Here is a 25,298-nt window from a genome sequence, read left to right on the forward strand (position 1 = left end):
AAATATTCCCTTGTTGATACAATAAATTCAGGCATTATTGCTTTCAATATTAACCATAACTCATAATCATCAACATACAGAGTCGTAAAAAAGATCTACTCGAGGAAAAATGTGGGTCAGAGTTAACGGAGCACTTATTTTCTTTGCAAAATGATATGCTTATCTAGTCAATTATGATAGCACTAAGTTTAGGTATAGATCTTTCTATAAACTTTACTGCTATTCAGAGATGGAGAGAGTGCTTGGAATTTCTTACGTGACCAAATCAACAAGTGTAAATTAAAAATTTATAACACCGCCGATACTTGAGGGTTACAGTAACTAGAAAAGAGCTGATAACTTTCAAACGGCTGAACCGAATTCTTGGATTATAGCTAAGAACACTCGATCAAGCCACCTTTCAAACAAAAAAAACTAAATTAAAATCGGTTCATTAGTTTAGGAGCTACGATGCCACAGACAGATACACAGATACACACGTCAAACTTATAACACCCCTCTTTTTGGGTCGGGGGCTAAAAATGAGGAGATTCGTAAGAGAACCAGAGTAACTGACATAGCTTGACGGTTTGCGAAGTTGACGCTGCAATTAGTTTGAAAAACCCATAGACGTTGGGAAAGTGTGGAAGTTGGAATACTTCGGCCACATTATGAGACATAGCAAATCCTTTAACTCATAATTCAGGGGATAATACCACGTGGCCGAACAAGAGCATCTTGGCTCAAAAATTTACGCCAATGCATGGTACGGGAAGAGTAGGTATCTCTTTTCCACCCAGCGGCGTCCAAGGTGCAGATATCCCTAATGGTTGCCAATCGCCGATAGGAGAAACTTCAATAAAAAGAAGAAGGTAGAAGTTGGGGCCCCAAGGTGCATAGAATGGCAACCATGCATGGCAAAGCGTAGCGATAGTAGGTATACCCCTAGGCCCTAATAGGTGGGCAGACGCCATCAAACAAATCGCAGAGAGCCGCTGAATTCAGGCGGCACAAGATCGTGGCGTGACCTTACAAGAGATTTATATCCGGCAGCGGACATCTATTAGCTTATAATGATGATGATGATGATGAAACTTCACAATAATTTATATCAAAACAAAAACCATTCGGGTGCCTCCAAACATGAAATTCCCCAGCACCGTAGAATTTATTTCACCGCGAATTAAATGTTAAAACTGACCTTTTTTATAATTTAATTGTATCTTTTTTTCAGCCTCGCGTATAATTGGTGCCATATTTTGTTTCCGCTTTTTGTCTAAGGACCTGATAGCATTAGCGTTTTTTTAAACGCGCGTTTCTATAACGTTTGGTCGAGAAGCGTAGATGCGGTGTGAGCTCTGCACACCTCTAGCACTGACAACTTACTGCCTTGTTGATCTAGTGGTTACCATGCTTGACTGCGGCTGGCGAAGTCCTGAGTTCGATTCTCAGGTTGGGTCAAAAAGAGTTTAGTATTGATTTTTTTTATCAAGAATTTCACAGTGGCCCGCGGGGACAGGATTTTGCGGTATTTCAACCAAACTCAGAGAGCACGTAAATCTGTTGGTCCTGCACCTGATCTCTCTTCGATCGTGTCGAATTTCCCATCCCATCGGACTACGTGAGAAAGGTAATAAAGAATGAGTCTGTATTTGGCAACAGACTTGTGCACTATTATATCCAGAATATAATTGTTTTTTTTTTAATCTTTATTCCAAGAGATTATTCGCTGGGCAAATATGCCTCTCTATATAGCTGCAATATAGAGCATTCTAAATCTAAATTAATCTAGATTAAAAGAATATAATTGAAAGCCTATTTAACCTTCTACGTTGGGTAAACGCTCGAGAACCACGCACGCTCTACAAACGCTAGTATGTTTGGGGCCTACATTAAATGGGTCTGACATTTCGGGCCGTTATGATGACTGGCATGCTTCTTCTACACAAAGATCCTAACGGATTATTATAAAAATCATTTACCATTTTCTTTTGTTAGAACACTCGATCTGTTGAAAGGTGATATAAAATGATTTTGTTGTAGGTATATTGAGTTTTATTTTTCATTGTAACATTAGCCTACCTATATCGTTACTGCCTATAATTTACAATTTGGAAAGTCCTCAAGTAAATTGCGCCGCATTGCAGAAAAAGTAATTGCCACGGACTTGGAATAGCTAATTATATTCATTAAATACTACCAATACTATGAAATAACTATTAAATACTACCAAATACTACTAATACTATGAAAACCAACCTAATGTTTCTAAAACTTAAAAGAAGACGTCATAAACTCCTCTTAAATTATATTATCTTTTTATATATTCTGGTATACGAATATTATTCTAATTTCATTTCTTGTGTATTGTGTACCAACGTGCCACTAATATTACTCAAAATTCATTATTCAATCTAACTTATGCAAGTAAGAAGATTCATTAGAATGAATTAATTATACATTAATTTGTCACAGCGGAGCAAAAGAAAGCCTGAATTTTCATTGGTCGGCTCTGCATTATAATATTATCGGCCTGCGATCCGTAAATCTTCCTAACTGACTTCTCTAGAACAAATTATCCAGGTTAAAAGAGATAACTCTTAAACGCCTGCTCCCTACTGCTCCCCATTGCCCTTCATTGCTCCTATATAAATCGTTTCACTCCCGCTTTGCTTGATACTATTTTATTCGATTAAAAACGAGTTTATTTATTCCCTTCCTAGATGATGTCCGTAAGTTCGTCCGCGTGGATATAAAACTCTTTGCGTTTTCGGAATAAAAAGTTTCCTAGGTATATTGTGTTAAGTCAGTGTAGATATCTATAAATTGTCCCTATTTGCAGGCAAATCGTTTTAAGGATGACTTATGTTAAACCGTGCCGGGCCCGAGCCGTGCCACGTCCGAGAAACACAGATCGGAAAATGTATGAGGTCACATTAGACCTCGAGCCTCGTCCGTGTTATGTTTCTTCATACAAAATTGCACTCCATGGATCGTGTGCGCGTCGGACGAGCCTAGCACGGTCTAGCATAAATCATCCCTTAATCATTGTGGCGTGAAGGAATAATAAACATCAAAACATTAGAACTCCAACTGTACTTTCGAATCTACTTAAAGTAGGGATTTTATAAATGTTTATATCACGTAAAAGAGCACGGCCCTTGGGGTAAAAGTTTTCATAAAATGCCTTGTTTCATGGCACATGTGACCTCAGTCTGATATCATAATAATTATTTTTAACAGTGACAAGGCTCAAGGAAGGCCTGCGCAAATGAGCACAATTAACCCTAAAATACGCACCGAGCTTAATATCTCGAGTGTTGTTGGATGATAATAATAATTCCCCTAGGATATTGAGGGTATATGAGCTATAAAAAATATTACGCGCCCCGAAAGTGGTGATACTTTATATTAAGGTCTGAACACATAACGCGCGACAAACGGCGCGGAGCTATGGAAATGTTTTTGACGCAGTTCATAATAATATGTGATTTATTTCAATATAATTTCATAGATCAAAATCAATGATATAGATATTTAAAATTTCGTTCCATAGGTTCAGAAAACACAGTATTATTTATGTACATAGCTGTACATTATGTCGATCAAGGGTCGTAAACTCAAACAAGAATATTATAGACTCTTAAGTTTTCAATTTCAACATATAACACGAGAGGGTTCCCAGACACCCTTAAACTTTAATACCTAATTTATTAAACTTTAAAGTCGTCTGGAAGGGGGTTGCCATGACACTAAGTGTCTGGCAATGCATGTGTAATACTATTCCGAAGAAAATAAATAAAAAGAATAACAGTCTTATTCATAAAAATCCCTTATTATAGGTTTAAAACGTTCATTAGCTAAAATGCTCATTAGGCCTATTAAACGTTTCATAACTTTCTTTATTCATAAAGGTTCAATAAACCTCTCACAACTAAATTCTCGCTATAGGCTAGTTTCGCTTTGTTATGTTGTCGTTCTGATGAATTCATAGACAAAATTGCAAAAAAACTGGGCTCTACACAGAGAAGTGACGCAGGTGTGACATTTGTTTTCGGTCAATTGTCTGAGTTCTGGAGGATAGTTAGGTATTATCGTTGGGAGTTTTGTTCCGATTTATTTAATTAAAAATGGAAACAGGAAGGAATTTAGAAATTAGCGTTAGATTTTATTATACTATTTAAAAAAAAACATGTATAGTAAAAGTGTGTATTAGATACAGTACCTGGACATTCATGGAATAAAATCCTTTTTTTCTTTAATTGAAAATATTACAATAAAACTTAAAGCTAGCCTTATTCTAATTATTATACAAATCATGTCCGTGTGGAATGGTGCCAAGAATACTGGCTGCATTTCCACGCTTGACAGCCAGGCTGATCCGTTGCACAAAAAATGAGCCAGCCCTTTTTTTTACCTAAATCCTTCTCGGTTTATGTAGTTAGGTACTGAGCTGCATGACCACCATATTTCTTACGTTAGAAGAAATCACATACCTATATAAAGGAATGATTACATGAAAAGAAACTTCGAAATTAAGTAGGAACTTTTAGGTACCTACTTCACAACGTCCGTCCCTAGCATCTTATGGCAGTTAAAACTCTAGTTAATTACCACAGCTTTTCGAATCCAGAATAAATAACGTACAAATAATAATTACAATGCAATGACACTAGAATCAACCAAAACAAAAATATAACCTCACATCTTGCATATATCAAACAAATTATCAGCTGTTAAGACAAGACGCCGGCCATCTTGTTCTTTAATAAGGGTTTATAGTAGGGTTCAGCCTGTTATAAGTTATGGAGCCGTTATTGAACACTTTTAGCACTATTGAACGTTTATGAATAATGTTTTTGAGAACTTTGCTTATAACAAGCTAATAAAGCTTCTACAAATTTTTATGAATAAGACTGTAAGACTTTATAGTTTGATGTTAGATTTTTTTGACCTTTTGTACCTTTTATCTCTCAAAACCGCCGTGATCCAATCTTCATAGTCGCTGACCGTTTCCTTTCTGTGTTGGGACAATACGCAGAGAAACTTTTAGCTTTTACAAAATAATGAAGGTCTGGCCCTCGTGGGTTCTTAGTTCAAAGATATTGGCCCGTCATCTCGTTCATTTTCAGTCGCGCGTCGTTGTCGTCTCGTCTGTACAAGCCTTATCATAATATTTACGTTACATTACGAGGCTTCGCGTTATTAGTTGGGATATTAAGGCTATACTAGACTTTCATTAGGATTTATCATACTATAAACTATGTACTTGATTCAGCTTAGGAAAGGTCTACAAACTCGCATTCGCATTTTATTTTACCTCGTAACCATTTTAATTATTTACGGCTACTTTATTTTAATGTGGGATATGTGGGGATAGCCTAGTGGTTTAAATGTTGGCCTCGCATTCGGGTGTCCGGGGTCTGATCTCTCTAACTTTTCGAGGTTTGTGCGTTTTCAATAAGCAAATATTACTTTCTTTACCAGTGAAGGTAAACATCACGAGGAAACCGGTGAGTATGCCTGAGAGTTCCCCATAATGTTCTTAAAGGTGTGGTGTCCGCACTTGGCAAGCGGGGTGGACTATTGATTATATTTTACTAAAAAGTGTTACTAATAAATGAATATATACTTACTTAATTGACCGAGCGAAGCGAGCACAGAACACTAAGTTAACTTGGACTAATTTTCATCGGTTATGGAACAAATAAAACGTTAGTAATTTTTTTTTTTTAAATCGACTTCAATAATAATTTACTCTTATACATTGAGGAGATTCGTTATTCATCACCGAAGTTATTCATCAGATCTTGGCCAAATTAAAATGGAACCACCTCTGAAGTACGACCTACCAAACAAAAACCTACCAAAGTAAAAGCGAAGCAAAATAAAAAAATAAATAAGAAACAGTCGAATTGAGAACCTCCTCCTTTTTTTTGAAATCGGTTAAAAACAGTGATAATAATAATTGTTCACGACTGAGCATGATTGTGAATTGATGTTTCGAAAAATACGTCGGATTCGAAAAATCGTTCGATATTCGGGAATCACAGAATCTTTTCTCGCTGCCTTTACTACCCCTTCGCCATAGTAAACTTTTGTGCCACAATAAAACCGTACGTGCCTGTGTATTCTAATTCGGTTTCCATGGAGCATCGATTCAATTTTGAGAAAAAGATTTCAATTTCTTTTCTTTTTTTTGCATCTTTGCTAGAAATAAAAAAAACACCTCTTTCTTTCTAAATCTAGGTTTCAGATTTTAAGAGAATATTATTATTCTTTTTACGAAAGACTAGGTACCTAGGTACTCATTGTTGGCCTCCGATTTGGAAGGTCGGGGTTCGATCCCGGCCACGCATCTCTAAGTTTTAAAAGCTATGTGTGTTTTAAGCATTTATAAATATCACTTGCTTTAATGGTAACGGGAAACATCGTGAGGAAACCTGCATGACTGAGAGTTCTCCATAATGTTCTCAAAGTTTTATCTTCCATCGGCGACCCCCATTGATTGCCATTTTTAGGGTTCCGTACCCGATTGGTGCCAACGGGACCCTATTAGTAAAACTCCGCTGTCCATCTAACAGCGGGCTGTTTATCTGAAAGTTAAAATTTTCACAGAATGTGTATTTCTTTTGCCGCTATAACAACCAGTAATAAGAATTTTAAAATGACCGCCATAGAAATTAAAGAAAATTAAAAGTGTTATTTCTTGTAACAATGGTACGGAACCCTTCGTGAGCGAGTCCGACTTGCACTTGACCGATTTTTTTTCAGTAACTAATTAAGTATACTTATGTTTCGCAGAACTCTTGATCTCAAAATGCTGCACCATGACGGTTCACTCTCGCTTCCTGAATGCACCGGTACAAGGCGGCGAGAGTGTTTGCCTCAAAATATAAATTAATAACCATTGCATATTAATAGTCTGGCGAGGATAGGGAAGCAGGGATGTCGTCCGTGTATACCGCGTAGAGGCACGGGGACAGACAGCTGCCTTGTGGTACTCCCGCTCCTATCGGGTGCGGCTGGGTGTCCGCGCCTTCTACGGGCACTCGAAAACACCTGCCATCCGGAAATGAGGCCACCAACCGTACAAATGTAGATTGGGCGTGAGGAGCTTCGCCAGGAGACCAGCATGCCACATACGGTCGAAGGCCTTCTCCATGTCGAGAAGACCCGACAATGCAGTGCCCTTTGTTCCTCTCACTGGCTATGTAGCTGAGTCCTCTCACTAGCTGGAGCGTAACAGGAAAATATATTGTATGTATAAAATAATGAGGAACTTTCCAGGGTCAAATCCGTAAAAGTGTCATAGATGGCGCTATTCATGCTTTTCCCAGGAGATGGGAATAAATCATAAAGTAAAAACTTATGGAACTGGCTGCCCTTAGCGTCAGTTGTGGTGTTAAGCATAAAGTAATAGAGACGGACGGCGGGTGTATTTAGAAATATAAAACACAAGGTAAAGTCTACAAAATACACTTTTGAAACTAAACTTGTGAGACAGTTAACTGTTATTGGTGCCATTGTGACAGACAGCAAGCGCACGCAGGTAAATATATAAAGGTCAAGTCACGAAGCTACCATATGACCCTTAACATCAGAGGACTCTTTGACAATTTATGAAAACCAATAAGAGGTGATTGTGACTGGTCATTGTAGCTGTCATTCTACCGCAATCGACCAGCATGGTCACAATGAGGTGCGACGTCATCATTGAGACAAATCATTATAATATAGTTTGCCGTAACCCCGACCCTCATTCTACGCAGTCTTGTCTGTCCTTAGTTGTACAAGACGCATAATAAATCATCATTCAAGCAAGCTCCGGTCGATTTTAGCATTTGTTTGATATAGCGATTCGAGGTAAATTCTACAAGTTAATCAATGTATATAAGTTAAATAAAATTATTATTATTATTTAAAAAAAATCAAAATAGGATATTCTGTAAAATCATCCGTCTGTTTTCATTCACATACTTTTTTTATAGTATTGCTGCCGCGCTCCCGACAAATTTTGACCCGCCTCGGCTGGCAGGCGGGTCCCATCGCTAGTCGTCGTCCTTATGCGCCCTCTGGCGCTCGGTGTATCGGTTGCTCGCCCCATCCTCTCGCTTCCTGAATGCACCGGTACAAGGCAGCGAGAGCCTAAAGTTCCATGGTGGAGATCCGGCAAGGATCGTAGATTGAGACTCTGGGTCAGTGTCTTGCGACCACCAGTACACCTGTCTAGCATGTGCATGACAGGCGGCATCGCTGCATTCAAACCTGCGACAACCTCGTCAACGCTGGTGGGCCTTCACATACTGCTGAGTAGTCCAATGCAGATTATTTTGCCCTAAGAATAATTGCAAAAGGATGTTTTGCAACTGAATGTATAAAAGAAAAAAGAAAAAAAAGGAAAAAAAAAGAAAAAAGAGCAAACTCAGTATTATCCATCTCAGTATCCAACTGGTATGCTTCAGCCAAAAAATTTTTGTATCCTTCGCCTTTTAATATAAATTTATAATTATGTAATGTCTATGTAGGTTTATTTATTTTTATGTATGTAAGTCTATTATATCCTTTTGGTCTTTTTTAGGGTTCCGTACTAAAAAAGGAAAAACGGAACCCTTCTGTCCTGTTTGTCTGTCTGTCTGTCCGTCCGTCCGTCCGTCCGTCCGCCCGTCTGTCTGTCTGGCACTTGGCCGGTTTTTTTTTAAATATACCTATTTAGACTCGTAACTAGCCACTTTATGACATTTTTACTCAATTCCCAAAATCAACTTAAGAGTCCCCCGTTCCAAAATGAGACGTAAAGAAATAAAATTACGGTACCTCATTCCATACACCGTTCTGCCTCATAATTGCTCTTTTCAATCTAATTCACTCGCTAATTGAGAGCGTCCTGAATGCTCTCACACGCACCTAATTAATTTAATACTCGAAAACGCGTTCACGTCACAACGAATAAACTTTTCACGTGAAATTCGTATGAACGGTGACGTTCATTTAGCAACACGTGTACAGGAAGACGCGCGAATGTTTCAGCAACACGAGTCAGCTGCATCGGGCCCATTACAGAGATGTAGATGACTATAACAGTGGTCGAGGCATAAGGTCTTGTAATTGATATTGCTCTATTCAATCTAAAGGATCTCAAACGTTTAATTTAACGCACCTAATTAATTTAAATTTCGAAAACGTGTTTACATTACAACAAGTAAACTTTTCACGTAAAATTCGTATGAACAGCTACGCTACTCGCTCAGAAGAAGATGAAAAACTTTAATGCACACTGAGCATCTATACACAATATAATATGGCTTAAGAAAAATAACTTAGTAGTGTGCTTTCCAGCGCTTTCCATTCAATGGTAGCTTGGTTCTCATTTGAATACTAACTAATTAAACTCACTGAAATATTATAGACACGTTCTAAAAACTAAATGTTTTTGTATGAAAGTTGTTCAGATTTCTGTGAAAATCTGTAGTTTCAAAGCTACACTGGCTCAAAAATTTGCATGTAAATCTTTGAGCTTGTGTAACTTTTGATACTACATTAATAAAAGTATTTTATTCAAACAGTAGGTCAGACATTCTAGATCTAAAGGGTGGAATTTGAACTTTATAACTCACAAATTTATGTCCACTGCGGTGCGTACTGTAGACGGTATTCTTTGTGACATACTTTCAGCTAAGTACACATTAGTGACATCTTTTATTTGACCAAGTTGTCTTGTACTATGCGCCTTGTATCTGAAATCTCATCACCTCTCCCTTAGAATCAAGTTGTGTTACTTAGTCCACCTGAATAGAACACATAAAGCCGCATTCACAGTACTACCTTTTAATTTTCATGTTTTATTTCAAAGGGCTTTCTAAGTTTTTTTAGTTCTGTGCAGACGCAGGTTTTATCCGAGCTCAGTCTTTCTGAAAATCTCTTAAAAGAGAGGCTAAAATAAATACTGTTTCAGGGTGAATAGGTTCACTTCAAAGTGCCTTTTGAATGGTCGCTTTGACATTTGAAGTTATTTCGACTTGAATTTCCGTTTAATTCCGCGAGAAATTTGGGTCATGCTGTGTTATAGTGGACTGATTTCGATTCATCATCATCATGATCAATCTATCTCCAGCCGGATAATTTTAGAGTTCCGTGGTAAAAGTAAGGAACCCTTACCTATGGTTTCGTCCAGTCCGTTCATCTGGAAAGACAGACGAAACCATATGTACGTCAAAGCTATCTTTATTCAAAAGTACATTTGAAAAGTATATATTTTATGTTTATTTTTGTTTGTCGTTGCGTTGCTATGTATTTAGTTGTTTGCACTTTCGGAAAAAATTACGAGAAAAACTATGTTTTTTTTTTAATCTTGGTTTTTATAAAAGCCCACAATATATTGCAAATAAAAATACACAAGAAAGTTCTTAGGTCAAAAATATGGATATTTAGACGCTAGTAACTTTTGACATCCATACTAATATTATAAATGCGAACGTGTGTGTCTGTCTGTCTGTCTGTCTGCTACCGTTTCACGGCCCAACAGTTTAACCGATTCTGACGGTTAGCTTATATCCCGGGGACGGACACAGGCTAATTTTTATCCCGGAAAACCAAACAGTTTCCACGGGATCTTCAAAAACCTACATTGACGCAGACGAAGTCGCGGGCATCCTCTAGTTTTTAATAATTATGAAAATTGGACTACATTTACGGGGAGAAAAACGTCGCTTTTTGTATGAAAATTTACAGCTAGACGATCCTCTTAGACGTCGCGTCGCCTCGTATCTTCGTATGTGTTATAACTTATAATCTCTGTTCGCTCTGTAGTGTGTACGCGCCTTGAGCATCACCCATAATTGAACCGATTACCACGCAAAGTGCTCTGTCAAAGTGTTACGGGCGTACACTAAATTAAGGCTTCACATTACATACAAAATAGCTACCTGTATCAAAGAGAATTCGCTAACGAGAAATTGTTAGCTGAGCACTTACATGTTGAAACTCCTATGTCTTGTATCAGAGAGTCACTAAATATTGTGATCAGTATCGGTTGCCAGCCGATTCCGGAAGGATGCAAATTCAAATTCAACTTCAAAATATTTTTATTCAATTAGAATTTTACAAGTACTTTTGAATCGTCAAGAGATACCACTGGTTCGGAATGCCTTTCCTACCGAGAAGAACCAGCAAGAAACTCGTCGGTTGCTCTTTTCAAAGATTTCAAGTCAAGTAGCAAGAAAGATGCATCAATCATCATTGCAATCTCAATGGTTATGATTGGCTGAGTATATGGTATTCTTTTTTAAATAATGCATTACAGCCAATAGTGAGACAGTATCGTCATTACGGATAGGGTCTCTCAGAAGTACCTATATTAATGACGTTAGTAGTGGGATAAATGATTACTTTCCCACTAAAAGTCCCGTTTTTTAGGGCTTCGAACCTCAAAAGGAAAAAGGAACCCTTATAGGTTCACTTTTGTTTGTCTGTCTGTTCGTCTGTCGTGTCTGTCAAGAAACCGTAATAGTTTGACCTAAAATTATGAAATTTGGAGGGTAGGTAGGTCTTTTAGCACAAGAAAAGTATCCAAAAACCGTGAATTTGTGGTTACATCATAAAAAAAACAAATCGTGTTCACGAAAAAATTAATTTACTAAATCACATTAACTTCCAGTATTCTATATAATAGTGTTAGGTACGTATATCTTGTACGATCATACGGAACCCTTATATACAGTTCTCTTTTTTCCAGCTCAAATATTTAACCGATTTTTATGAAACTTGGTGGTAGACATCTTAAATTTATTAGACGGAGAAAGCCTCATTTTTAGGGTTCCGTACCTCAAAAGGAAAAACGGAACCCTTATAGGGTCACTTTGTTGTCGTCTGTCTGTCTGTCCGTCGTGTCTGTCAAGAAACCTATAGGGTACTTCCCGTTGACTTGCAATCATGTAATTTGGTAGATGGGTAGGTCTTATAGCACAAGTACACGAATAAATCTGAAAACCGCGAATTTGTGGTTACATCATTAAAAAAAATTAAAATGTGTTTCAATTTTCAAAGTAAGATAACTCTACGAAGTGGGGTATCATATGAAAGGGCTTTACCTGTACATTCTAAAACAGATTTTTATTTATTTTTATGCATAATAGTTATTAATTTATCGTCCAAAATGTTGGAAAAAAATACTCGAGTACGGAACCCTCAGTGCGCGAGTCTGACTCGCACTTGACCGGTTTTTTAACTGAGGAAAAGGGAGGCAAAAAGAAGTGTAAATAATTCAGGCGCCTCCTCCCCTCGATCCATCGTTAATGATGTCACGCATTATAAAGCAAGCACAAAGTACCGACGCAATTGAGATTAACGCGTGCTCTTTAATTAGAAAAGTTGTACGCCAACCCGTGAGCGATGCTATATAGGCGATACGGCATAATATTTTTGTTTATTTGTCTAATTTATTTTACATTTAATTGGAACGGTAGTGCCTACAACTAACTACAAACACAAAAGAGAGAAAATACGAAAAGATAAATGACACAATAAAAGATTTTGAATTTTGAATGTTCGCTGAGAGCACTGTATGACCCTGTTCATTCAATGCTCTACGCATACCTCAGTATAATATTAAGGTTTAGTTCAGGGAGACGCAGAGCTTGTGCATAACGTGGTGCGGCCTTTTTACCGACTTTTTTGCTCTGTGGCGTATCACAAAATGGAACTTAGACTGTATTTTGTTATGATTGGATGTCAGTTTTTCTTAATTATTCTCTTTTATTTGGTTAAATCGTATTTAATTTCATAAAATTTGTACCTACGCCACAAATGGTAAAATAATGTGACGGAATTGTAACTGTACTATCTGATTTTATGTACGTTATACAATGCGATGATTTTATTCACATAGTAAGAATTAGCTATCAATTCGAACGTTGGGTTTTGTTATTCATAAGAGAGTAGTTTTTTCATACCTTCAGGACCGAGTTGGTAGAACCCAACGCAGGTGGATTAAACGTCAAACTTAATGGCAGTCGTAACTCGAACAACGTCGCCATAAACGTCGGTCGACGCGTAATTACAGGCGAGCTAATGCCGCGTCCGAACGTTTAAAACTTTCAGTGGCTCGTTGTTTAGTGTGTGGTTACTAGTTAGGGTTGCCGCAAACTTTGCAGTAGCACAAAAAACCTTTTTATTTTGTGTCAATCACACTAATATTATAAAGGTGAAAGTTTGTATGTGTGTGTGTGTGTGTGTGTGTGAGTATGTTTGTTACTCCTTCACGCAAGAACTACTGGACGGATTTGGCTGAAATTTGGAATGGCGATAGATAATATCATGGATTAGCACATAGGCTACTTTTTATCCCGGAAAATCAAAGAGTTCCCACGGGATTTCAAAAAACCGAAATCCACGCGGGCGAAGTCGCGGGCATCGGCTAGTAATTACAATTTTTACACGACTGTTAAAAAAATGGTGTGTAAAGTTTCAGGGTTCATGTATGTATGTTCTTTATCCTCCATAACTTTTAAATTTCAGAACAATATCGTTAGAATCCTTACATCGTCCCGACTAACATTAGCTATTTTTTGAACAAAACAAAAGTGTAATTACATATGCGAAGAATTGTGTTATGTGAAAAAAACATTAATTCAAAATAGCAATCCTCAAAGGAGGAGTCTTAAAGGCCAATCCGTTTAACCGATTTATATGTTTAGTACAGAGGTAGCTTGCACCCCGAAAATTGACATAGGCAGCTTTTTATCCCGGAAAATCAAAGAGTTCCCACGGGATTTTTAAAAACCTAAATCACGCGGATAAGATCGCGGGCGATTGGTTGTTATGTTTGTCTATGACGTTGTGCCACCATCCAGAATGGGTGAACAGCTCAGCTTTATTGCCCTTATTACATTAAAATTTTTTTTAGCTGTGGTCCGTTAGTACATATAATTACCATGTCAATTCATTTGAACGTGTGCCAGCCCTAACATAAGCGGATTGATGTTTGCTACATTTGTAATTCAAAAGCTTATTATGTTTGTACATAATTCTTCCTCGTTGCCCCTTTTGGGATTTGATTTTAAAAACAATCCACTTTTCTAATTACACTCCCGCTTAATAAATTGCTTTATCTCTTAATCCATGCTGCCAAATCCACGCTAATTCCATTTTCCGTACCATTCCATTCTTTTTTTATAATAAAATAGCGAGCAAACGAGCAGATGAGGTCACATAATGTTAAGTGGTTGCCGCCGCCCATGAACATTTGCAGCACCAGAGGCACCGCCGATGCGTTGCCGGCCTTTCAAGCATTCGTTGGTCCGCCCCTTAAACAACCCCACGTTGTAATCTAGTGGGAATCTCCACTTTTCACGCGGACAACGCCGAGGGAATAAGCCCGTTTTGTAACTAAATATTTAAGCCGAGAGTTCAATTGAGTATGCTAAAAGAAGTAAATCCATGGATTTGCCCTTTAATTATTATGGTATAACGGAGCAATGAATCGACGAGATTTTTTGCATTTATATAAATATTTGGAGGTCTATTTTAATCAAGGAAAATCAAAAATTCTCACGGTTCTGACTAAAAATCTAAAACCACGCGAAATTATCTAGTAAACGTACCTACATAATATGTTTGGCAACTTTAAAAAGCATTAGTTGGTACTTAGTAAGTACATATCTATCACTGTCCGTTTTAAAGGACAAAGTTTTGAAAATTGCACCCTCCGTCACGCTAAATGTGCAACTTTGTCACTCTCACTCTCCGACTCATTCTGTTGAATATGTGTTTAATGTGGGTGGATCGTCCATATTTGCATATCTGCTCAAAAGTTTCGGGTAAACCGTAAATGTCCCTTGAGAGTGACAACTTCATCTATTTGTGTGGTAATTTGTTTTATAACATTTCTAGGGTTCCGTATCTGAAGGGAACCAACGTGACCCTATCACTAAGTTTCCGCTGTCTGTCCGTCAGTCTGTCTGTCGGGCTGATCTCTTGAATTTGAATTTGTATTTGTATTTCTCAAACTCAAATCATTTTTATTCAAAGTAGGTACTATTGTACTCCTTTTGAAGATCAGATTATTAGATCTGTAATACAGTGGTGATAATTAATTACGTAACTTAAAACTAAAGCTACGAGGGTTCCGAACGCGCCCAAGTCTGAGAAGAGCCCACAACAAACTCAGACAGATATTATGGAGTAGGTATTTTGAATACAATATTTTATTACATAGAATTTTAAACTAGCAGAAGTCGACGATCCTACGTATGTTCGGCTAAAGTTGGCAAGTCCCAAACTTTTATCTGATGTTAACAGTGAATAGTTCCACTCTAACTCTTAACGGACGAAGTTTTAACAATCAAAGGCTTGTGCCAACTACGGAACTATGTCACACTCATTCACCACGTAGAATCCTTTAATTTTTTGACGTGACAACGTCTTATAATTCGATAGAGCTGGCTGCGCGCACGAAAAAACATGACTCATGCGGCGTTACCTCGCTCTGAGGCGTTCCATGTAAGGCTTGAAGTGCAAGCGAGAGCGCGGAACGAGCGACAAAGAAGCACAATCGGCCTTTGTTGTCACGTTCTACTATCGTCAGTAAACCGACTTTACAGACAACCAATTTTTTTGACGACATAGTACTTGGTGCAATGGTGAGCGCTGTGGTGCAAGTGGGAAGTCCCGGGTTCGATTCCCGGCAGGAATAATTTGAGAATTTACAATTATTTGTAAATTGTCTCTGGTCTGGTTTGGTGGGCGACTTCGGCCGTGGGTACTTGCAGCCCGGATACTAGCGTAGGTTACTCTTTCAGGAACATCAAAGGGTTCTCATAGAATTATAGAAAAAGAATCCACGCGGGCAAAGCCGCAGGTCATCATTTAGTCACACTAATATAATAAAGACGAAAGTTTGTGCGTATGTATGTGTGTATGCGTGTGTGTAAGTTCGTTACTCCTTCACGAAAAAACTATTGGACGGATTTGGAATGGAGATAGATTATATCCTGGATTAGCACATAGGCTACATTTTATCCGGCAGATAAAAAAGGTCCTACGGAATTTTTAAAACCTAAATCCACACGGACGAAATTGCGGGCATCATCTAGTGAGTAAATGAAAATATATTCTCTATTTATTAGATGCCTATTGAAATTTGAAAGCTTACAAAATGTATATTCTAAGTTGGAAACTTGAAAACTTTTATCTTATGGTAACAGTGGATGGCAGTCCCATTCTGTCAGTAAACAGACAAAGTTTTAACAATCAAGCACTTGCGCCAACTGTGGAACTTTGTCGTTCTCAATGTCTGCTTCTAATAATGCTCTGCTGATATTTTGATAAGCATATTTTGTTTGCTTGTTAAAATTCTTCTATTTTATTGGATACTAGCCGATGCCCGCGACTTCGCCCGCGTGGATTTAGGTTTTTCGAAATCCCGTGGGAACTCTTTGATTTTCCGGGATAAAAGGTAGCCTATGTGCTAATCCAGGATATTATCTATCTCCATTCCAAATTTCATCCAAATCCATTTAGCCGTTTTTGCGTGATTGAGTAACAAACATCCAAACATCCACACTTTCACATTTATAATAATATTAGGATTAGGATTAGGATATTAGGATGATAATAATATTTTACCGTATTTTTATCCAATGTTTTTTTTTATCTTCCGTTACTTTAGTTTTCTGTTGTTTCTGTTATTTTATTTCTCTTTTGTTTCTGTTATACCAAACAAAATAATAATATAGGAAATAACTCACGATAGTTTAAACATTAAAATTTTTGCTATAACCTAGGTAAAACTTAACACTTCAAAATGAAACAACGCCGAATAGATAAGGCTCTGAATTTTTAAAGAAGAATGCAGCGTTTAACTTTCTATCTTCAGGTATCGATCGGTCGAAGGCAGGTCACATCGCATGCCCTATTTCCTACTTTATTTGCAATGCAGATATGCTTTTACAATAACTTAGGCTGGGTTTTGTGGCACTTAAGATTTAGCCGCGATAGGTGGTTGGCGCTTTTCATTGAATAAATACGACATACATTCTAAACTAATGGATGCCGCCTGCCGTCTGCCACCGGCTTTTTAACCCCCGACCCAAAAAGAGAGGTGTTATAAGTTTGACGTGTGTATCTGTGTATCTATCTGTGGCATCGTAGCTCCTAAACTAATAAACCGATTTTAATTTAGTTTTTTTGTTTGAAAGGTGGCTTGATCGAGATTGTTCTTAGCTATAATCCAAGAAAATCGGTTCAGCCGTTTGAAAGTTATCAGCTCTTTTCTAATCACTGTAACCTTCACTTGTCGGGGGTGTTATAAATTTTTTATTTATACTTGTTACCTCTTTTACTGCTTTTAATATCAGCAGTATGACTAGTTTGAAAGCTTTTCAAAAACTGAGAGACCAAAATCACACTAATATTATAAAGGAGAAAGTTTGTATGTGTGTGTGTATGTTTGTTACTCCTTCACGCAAAAACTACTGGACGGATTGGGCTGAAATTTAGAATGGAGATAGATTATACCCTGGAATAGCACATAGGCTACTTTTTATGCCGGAAAATCAAAGAGTTCCCACGGGAATTTTAAAAAACCTACATCCACGCGAACGAAGTCGCGGGTATCAGCTAGTAAATAAATAAATCTGTTTTTGGGCTCTCTGTCGGTCGTAAAATTTTAGGAATCGTACCTACCGTATTTTATTATCAGTATAAATTATTATCAAATTGTGAAAATCGTGGTCGAATATACAGGGTGCAAGTAGAACGCAAGCAAAATTGAAGACAGGTTCTAGTACTGGTGATTACTGATAACATACCACAAAAAAAGATCTTTTGTTAAAGAAACCTGTTTTGTTTTTTAATTTTTTTATGTACTTATTGCTAAAACATCTGACTCACACTAGAGGGCAACGAACGTTGCGTAGTTAGGTGACGCATCGTTGACGGTTTATTGGCCACGAGTTTTGCACGCTATACATTGAGGGTTTGAAAAATACTACATTACTATAACTACAAGTTTAAGACAAATAGTTGTGCTTAGATAGTATAATAAATAGCGCTAATCACATTTCTAATTACACTTTGTAAAGTATTGTTGAACATTGAAATTCAAAACAGCCTTCCATAGCTTCTGTAACCTCGTCAAACGATCGAATTAGGCGTCTCAAATAAAGTGTTTACGATACAATCAACGCCAAGACAAGCAGTATTATCAAGTCTCATTCCAAACCGCAACCCGTCTACCACTAGATACGTACCTGCTAATATAGACCGAGAGCCCATACAGGCTGTAAACAAAACGCTAGCAAAAACGAAGACAGGTGATTACTGATAAGATACCATAAAAAAACTACGACTTTTTTTAAAAAATCTTGTAAAAAGGTGAAGGGTTGCGTATCCTAACAGTAAGTAAAGTCTATACAAAACTACCCCTATCCAGTTGGCACGTTTTCTTTGCCATAAATAAACAAGTGGGAAAAACTTACACATTACAGGCTTTCTGTTTTTATGAAGCACCTCCTCAAAACTTCCTACGGGCTCTCAAAATCTACTAGCTAATCAGTAGACGTCAATATCAGAAGTTTCCAGCTAACCACGAGCGCAAATTGAACATTATAATTCGATGCGGCTGTTATACCATGATAAGGCTGCCTTTCCACCAGACACGCAGACAGGGACCTGAGATGTGTGACGCGTAGACCTCGCGCAAAGCTCCATAGCATATTCTTACCTGCCTCGCTACGACATCAATTAACTTTGTGTCGTGTGCTCGCTTCGCTCGGTCAATTATGTATATGTTTAGTTATTAGTAACAATTAGTAGTACAAGTGTAAATTAAAAATTTATAACATCCCCAACAAGTAAAGGTTACAGTAACGTGTTCGATTAGTTTTACGTTAAAGTTGTTATATTTTTCCTTGACTGAGATAAAAAGTAAGCAAGTCTCTCGCCCTGGACGCGATTTTGTCAATTTCTGAAAAGTATAACTGAAACAAGGTAACGTAACGAAGCGTAGTCATTTGTTTGCAGTAAGAGTTTTATTTAAACATTTTTTTTACAGACGAAACCGCAGGCTTTCCCAGTCGGAAGGCAAATTATATAAAAGGCTGAAAATTATTAAATGGCGTGTAAATTAAACATTTGCCCTAACAATGGACACGCGCAATAAAACAAGCGGTGTCAGGCGGCACCTGTCACCGACGCGTCAGCACCTCGCGCTCAGCATTCCGTGGAAATAATTGTTGCTACAGCATTATCGCTTAGGGTCACCAATACTTTCAGCAAATCACGGTTCCATTCCATTCCATTATTTCCATTCCATTCTATCCCAGCCTGTATGCGTCCACTGCTGGACAAAGGCTTTTCCACGAGCGCGTCACCAAACACGGTCCTCCGCCTTCCTCAATCCACCCGCTCCCCGCCACCTTCTTCAGGTCATCGGTTCAGCGGGCAGGAGGTCGTCCCACACTGCGCTTACCGGTACGCGGTTACCTAAGCTAACTCTGCACCTATTTTTCATCAAAATCGGTTAAACGGATGAACCGTGAAATGTTAGCAGACAGACAGACACACTGGCATTTATAATATTTGTATGGATTTGTATGGTCTACTATGGAAGTGTGTGTGTGCCTTTAATCTGCGACAAACTTGTGGCATCCTTACCTACAGTTAAATAATTTGATTCAAAATTAAAATTGTGCACCTAAATTGGGTCTTCTTTTCCGTGATTAATGCTTCCCTTGAATTCTGTACCCCCGCAATAAATCTTTTGGGATAACGTATTTTATGAGCCGAAAGGGTTCTGTTCCTATTCTGGGTTCTCCACACAGGTTTTCCAGGTAGGACTTTGGAGTTATATGGAACTAGAGGATGCCCGCGACTTCGTCCGCGTGGGTTTAGGTGTTTGAAAATCCCGTGGGAGCTGTTTGATTTTCCGGGATAAAAAGTTGCCTATGTCAATCACATGGACGCAAGCTACCTCGGTACTAAACATACAAATTGGTTAAGCGGATGGGTCTTTAGGAATCCCGTGGGAACTCTTTGATTTTCTGGGATAAAAAGTAGCCTATGTCCGTCCCAGGGATAATAGCTAACTCTATACCAAATTTCGTCAGAATCGGATGAACTGTTGGGCCGTGAAAAGGTAGCAGACAGACAGACAGACACACTTTCGCATTTAAATATGAGTATGGATGGATTTACGTGAAGCTTTTCAATAAAGAAAAGTATGGTGATCTATGATAATAATAAAATTAATTACATAAAACACAAATAATGTCATGCGTAAGTTGTCTAGTATTTAATTTAATTTCTCAAAGTGAACGTATATCTTGCTTAGAAGTCAATGAACATGATAAATTCTATAGGTATGTGATTTTTGAATACCAGTTTGCATACGAAAAATAATATTCAGCGAAGTGGAATAGCTTTTCGAATCGTAGATTTAAAATGCGCTTGAGGTCAGATAACGTTCAGTGTGAAAACTAAAAACATGTCAAATCTGGGTCAGTTTAAAACACTGAGCCCTGCAGCAGGTCGGAAAAGCTAGAGAGCATTGAACCACACACAGAAGAGAAGATATAGTTCTTGTTAGGTGTAATAAGTTTCAATTTGATCAGCCGGTCAAATAACATTTAGTATGAAAACTAAAAACATATTAAATCTTGGTTCCTTGAACGTTACTTGAGCCGGTCAGACAATTTTAGTGTGAAAGCTAAAAATATGCCAAATCTAGGTCTGAAAAAGCAAGAGAGCATCGAACTTTTCGAGTCAAGAGAAAATAGCGCTCTCTTCGGTGTAACAAATTCGATATGCTCGTGTATTCATTTTTAAAAGTAAATTGTTGGTCAAAATCAGCACTGTAAAAGTCAGGAATAGTAAGTTTTTTTTAATATTAGCTACATCAACCGGAATACATCTGGTCAGATTAAAAAGTTAAAGTGTAAAAAAGTTCTTGCTTGCATGCATAAATTTTCAATTCCGAATGAACAATATTATGATAAATATTCCAAAAATGTATCTAAATTCTAACTACATTATATTACAATTCTAACACTAAGTGCTTATCTATACGCCAGTAATTCTCGGAGAGGGTATTTACACTCCTTTTATCGCTAATTTTTTGGACCTCGTGGTCCTATGCTATAACAAAAGTAAGTATTACATATACCTCCTCCCCTGATATGAGGCTAACGCTTATTGGTAGAGGGAAAAGAATAAAAAGAAATGGCAAAATCACGGGCGTTCTCATTCACGAAGTGCGAGATTCCGAAAAATACAGCTCAGCGAACCATGAGATATATTATTATCATTACACTAGCTGACGCCCGCGACTTCGTCCGCGTGGATTTAGGTTTTTCGAAATCCCGTGGGAACAAAAAGCCTATCTGGATTTGCCTATATGCTAATCCAGGATATTATCTATCTCCATTCCGAATTTCAGCCAAATCCGTCCAGTGGTTTTTGCGTGAAGGAGTAACAAACATATACACACACATACACAAACTTTCGCCTTTATAATATTAGTGTGATTTTATGCTTGTACCATACGTAATTAATTAACGTTTTAGGGTTACATACCTTACTTAATTAATTACTTGTACAGATATGTGTAGTATTAAACTAATCTAACTTAATGAAATTTTAAAGACAAGTTCTAGAAACAAATATTCGAGTCTGTAGATTTCCATATCTACATACAAGTGTAAATTAAAAATTTATAACACCCCTGACAATTGAAGGTTACAGTAACTAGAAAAGACCTGATAACTTTCAAACGGCTGAACCGATTTTTTTGGATTATAGTTAAGAACACTCTCGATCAAGCCACGTTTCACACAAAAAAACTATATAAAAAATCAGTTCAATAGTTTAGGAGCTACGATGCCACAGACAGATACACAGATACACACGTCAAACTAATAACACCCCTCTTTTTGGGTCGGGAGTTAAAAAATATGTCCTTTTGAAGTTACATGTCCCCAAATATTTACATTCAAATAATTGTTCGAAACCAATCTTTATCTAGTTAATGCGTACATTATCGCTTTTCGTATTCTAACGGTAACAGATAAAACAAAAATGTGTGGGGATTTACAAAGGCTTTTCTGGAGCAAAGGTGGGATTTATATTATTCCACCCTCAATAACCGCACGCGATTAGACCGGGTCCATTCAAATGGACATTTCACAAGTACGCTGGAAGGCACCTGAAAGGGGTGTGTCCATAGATAATAGAAAGAAAAGCTTATCTATGGGTGAGCCATACAAAATGACAATTATATTTTGTTCTGATTCAAAGCGTCTCACCGAGCGTACTTACCGGAAATTAAGATTAACACTTTGTTTCAATAACAAGTGTAAATCAAAAATTTATAACACCCCCGACAAGGGAAGGTTACAGTAACTAGAAAAGAACTGATAACTTTCAAACAGCTGAACCGATTTTCTTTGATTATAGATAGCTATGAACACTCTCGATCAAGCCACTTTTCAAACAACAACAAAAAAACTAAATTAAAATCGCTTCATTAGTTTAGGAGCTCCGATGCCACAGATAGATACACAAATTCACAGATACACACGTCAAACTTATAACACCCCTCTTTTTGGGTCGAGGGTTAAAAAAGGTCCTTACTTTGACAGAATATGTCTCATCATTAATATTCAGGCTGAGATTTATAGAGCATACTTTGATTTTGTTCAGACTTTACTTAGAGTTAAAACGAGACAGGTTTATCAGAGCCATAACTCTGTCCCATTTTAACTTTGAGTATGTCTTTAATTTGATTATTTGTAAAGGTTTTTTATTCATTTTATTTAGTTTAGTAAGTTAGAGCAAAGTTATGAGGAACTAGTCTATTAATTAATTATTATGTATGTTAATTGTATACTCTTGTGACTTTTTTGTTGACATTTTACATAGATAATAAATGAATTATTAAATTATTTACATTTTAATTTTAGAGCTTTAAATTATATTTTATTTAACAGTAATGATGGTGTTGTGAAATCAGACCTATTTATGACTATGTATATGTATACCTAGGTAGGTATACATATACATAGTCATAAATATACAATGTATAAATGTATATGTATAATACATATACATAGTCATACTTAGGTAAGTATGACTGTAATGTGTAGGTATTTTGAGCATATTCAATGTAAATTTAAACTATTTAGTGTAGTTTACATTGCTTATGTAAAATATTTGCACGCTATTACATGGCAAATGTAGTGACACTAAAATAAATTGTAAAATCTATGCTAACCTACATTTGAGCAAATAAATGATTATGATTATGATTAAGCTTAATAGATTTCAGGTTTAGTTCCGAGCACACTCAGATAACCCACACTGCTGCTATCAACGCCAAAATAGCGAAAATCAAGTTGGTTTAAAATCAGGTCTTCAATCGCAGGTCCAGCGTACTGTATTAGTAGAGGTCAGTGATAGGGCTGAAAGGTTACGGTTACAGCTTTAAATGTAACTTGAACGAAGGTAATGCCTACCATTTACAATCGTTGGTAAGGTTCAGACTGGTGGAACGTGATAGGATTACATTAAAACTGTGTGAAAACCTTTTTAATATTGCATTAACTCTTAATAAATACTTAATAACATACCTTGTACATGGTCGGGGTGAAAATAAGAACATAAAAAGAATAATAAGGCCGACCGCACTCTGAATGTTACTCGTGCGAACTCGTACGAACACGCACGAAGAATCCCGATCTTCCAAATAGGTATTATGGGTGGGCGCCGAATGGACGCGAATTAGGGCCTACGCACATTGGAGGACGAGATGGCAGAGGATTTTAAATTATCAGTTGAATTCAATATTTATCCAATCGAAATAAGGTGTATATTTCAATGCTCGGTGAAGGATCATTTCAATTTATTTACGTCATCCGTCAATAATCTCATATTAAAGTGGAAACAAATTGTCGGACGTGGCTGATGGACGCGACTGACGGACGAGCTGCGATTTTTAGTTATCTGAATAATAAAATGTACACTGAACTGTCAACTATCGGACGTAAGTAGCAGACGTAGCTTTGAGCTCTCGGACGTCCGATAGAATTTTCTATTGCTGCACCGCGTCCCAAACTATTGTGCACACCTTTCTCTCGTGGCTGTCAGCCGCAGCTTACGGACACGTCCGATAGTTTGTCTCCACCTTTAGTCTGCTAAACACATCCGTTTTAGAGGACAGGCATCCTTATATTAGGTATATTCAAGCTTTACTACTTCAAGATTTGTGTTATGTTCCGAAAGATTTATTACCGTTTACCTTTAAAGAGCCTCTTAACTTTTATGTTGCTGATCTCATAAAATAAGAACAAAGGGAATAACTTCTGATATAGTTGCTCTGGTGTCGTCATTAAACGTTTATAGCGGAAAAAACCACGAAAAACTATTTCCTAGACATGTTGTCTACGTAGATATTAAGTTCCGCTAAACATATTATTTTAAAAGCAAAAAATGTGAGCTAGATAGATATTATTAGGGGATATTATAGATATGATATTACTAGATATTCATTGTAGTGAAGTCAGAAACAGATGGCAATAAAACAATCTTAATCCACTCCGGGATCACAAAATAAAAATATAATTAGTCTATCAAACCAACATTGAAGTTATTAATTTATAGCTTTGAAATAAAAAGCTTTCAAAAGTCGCCGTACTATGGGCCGTTGAATATCACACTAAATGATGCCCACGACTTAGTCCGCGCATATTTATATTTTTAAAAATTACGTGGGAAGTAATTTCGTGGGAGTGTAAAGTGGGCTTAAATGGCGTTGAGGTTTGTTTGTTATAATGGTGTTCCTGTGTTCCTTCATCCCACGTACCTACTTTGCTTTCGTAAGTAAAAGGTTAATTTATCTTCATCTGTCCCGTACCTTGATTTTTTCAAAAATATTTCGTTTGGAATTCCGGGTTATTAACATACCTACAAGAGAATAAGAATAATTTTGGCCCTAAACTTTTCAAAAATATTTATTCGGTATTTAAAAACATGTTCATCAACATCATTATGAACTCATAAACGTCCACTGCTGGATATATGTTTCTTGTAGGGACTTCCATACACCACGGTTTTGCGCGCCGCCAGAATCCAGCGGCTCCCTACGACCCGTCGTTCCCTTAGTAAGGGTTTTCTTGATCTGGAAAAACAGGTTATGCTTGACAAAAACAAATTTTGGCCTCAATTTATGGATACAGTACTTACACTTTTTTTAAATCGTTCGATAGTGTAGATTCAGTCCTATTTCTACAACCACCTGGCTCCTTCCTTCAAAATCAAACAACAATCAA

The 25,298-nt window shown here is 37.3% G+C and overlaps 1 long non-coding RNA gene across 1 annotated transcript; it reads left to right on the top strand.

The window, feature by feature from the left end:
• Window positions 1–1,885: 1,885 nt before the first annotated feature.
• Window positions 1,886–23,864, top strand: LOC123874396. Its single transcript, XR_006797908.1, has 3 exons — window positions 1,886–1,896; window positions 15,759–15,763; window positions 23,756–23,864. It is a non-coding gene; the product is annotated as an uncharacterized LOC123874396 (long non-coding RNA).
• The last annotated feature ends 1,434 nt before the right edge of the window (window positions 23,865–25,298 follow it).

The sequence above is a fragment of the Maniola jurtina genome, chromosome 18 (genome assembly GCF_905333055.1).
Source record: "Maniola jurtina chromosome 18, ilManJurt1.1, whole genome shotgun sequence".
NCBI classification, from domain to species: domain Eukaryota; kingdom Metazoa; phylum Arthropoda; class Insecta; order Lepidoptera; family Nymphalidae; genus Maniola; species Maniola jurtina.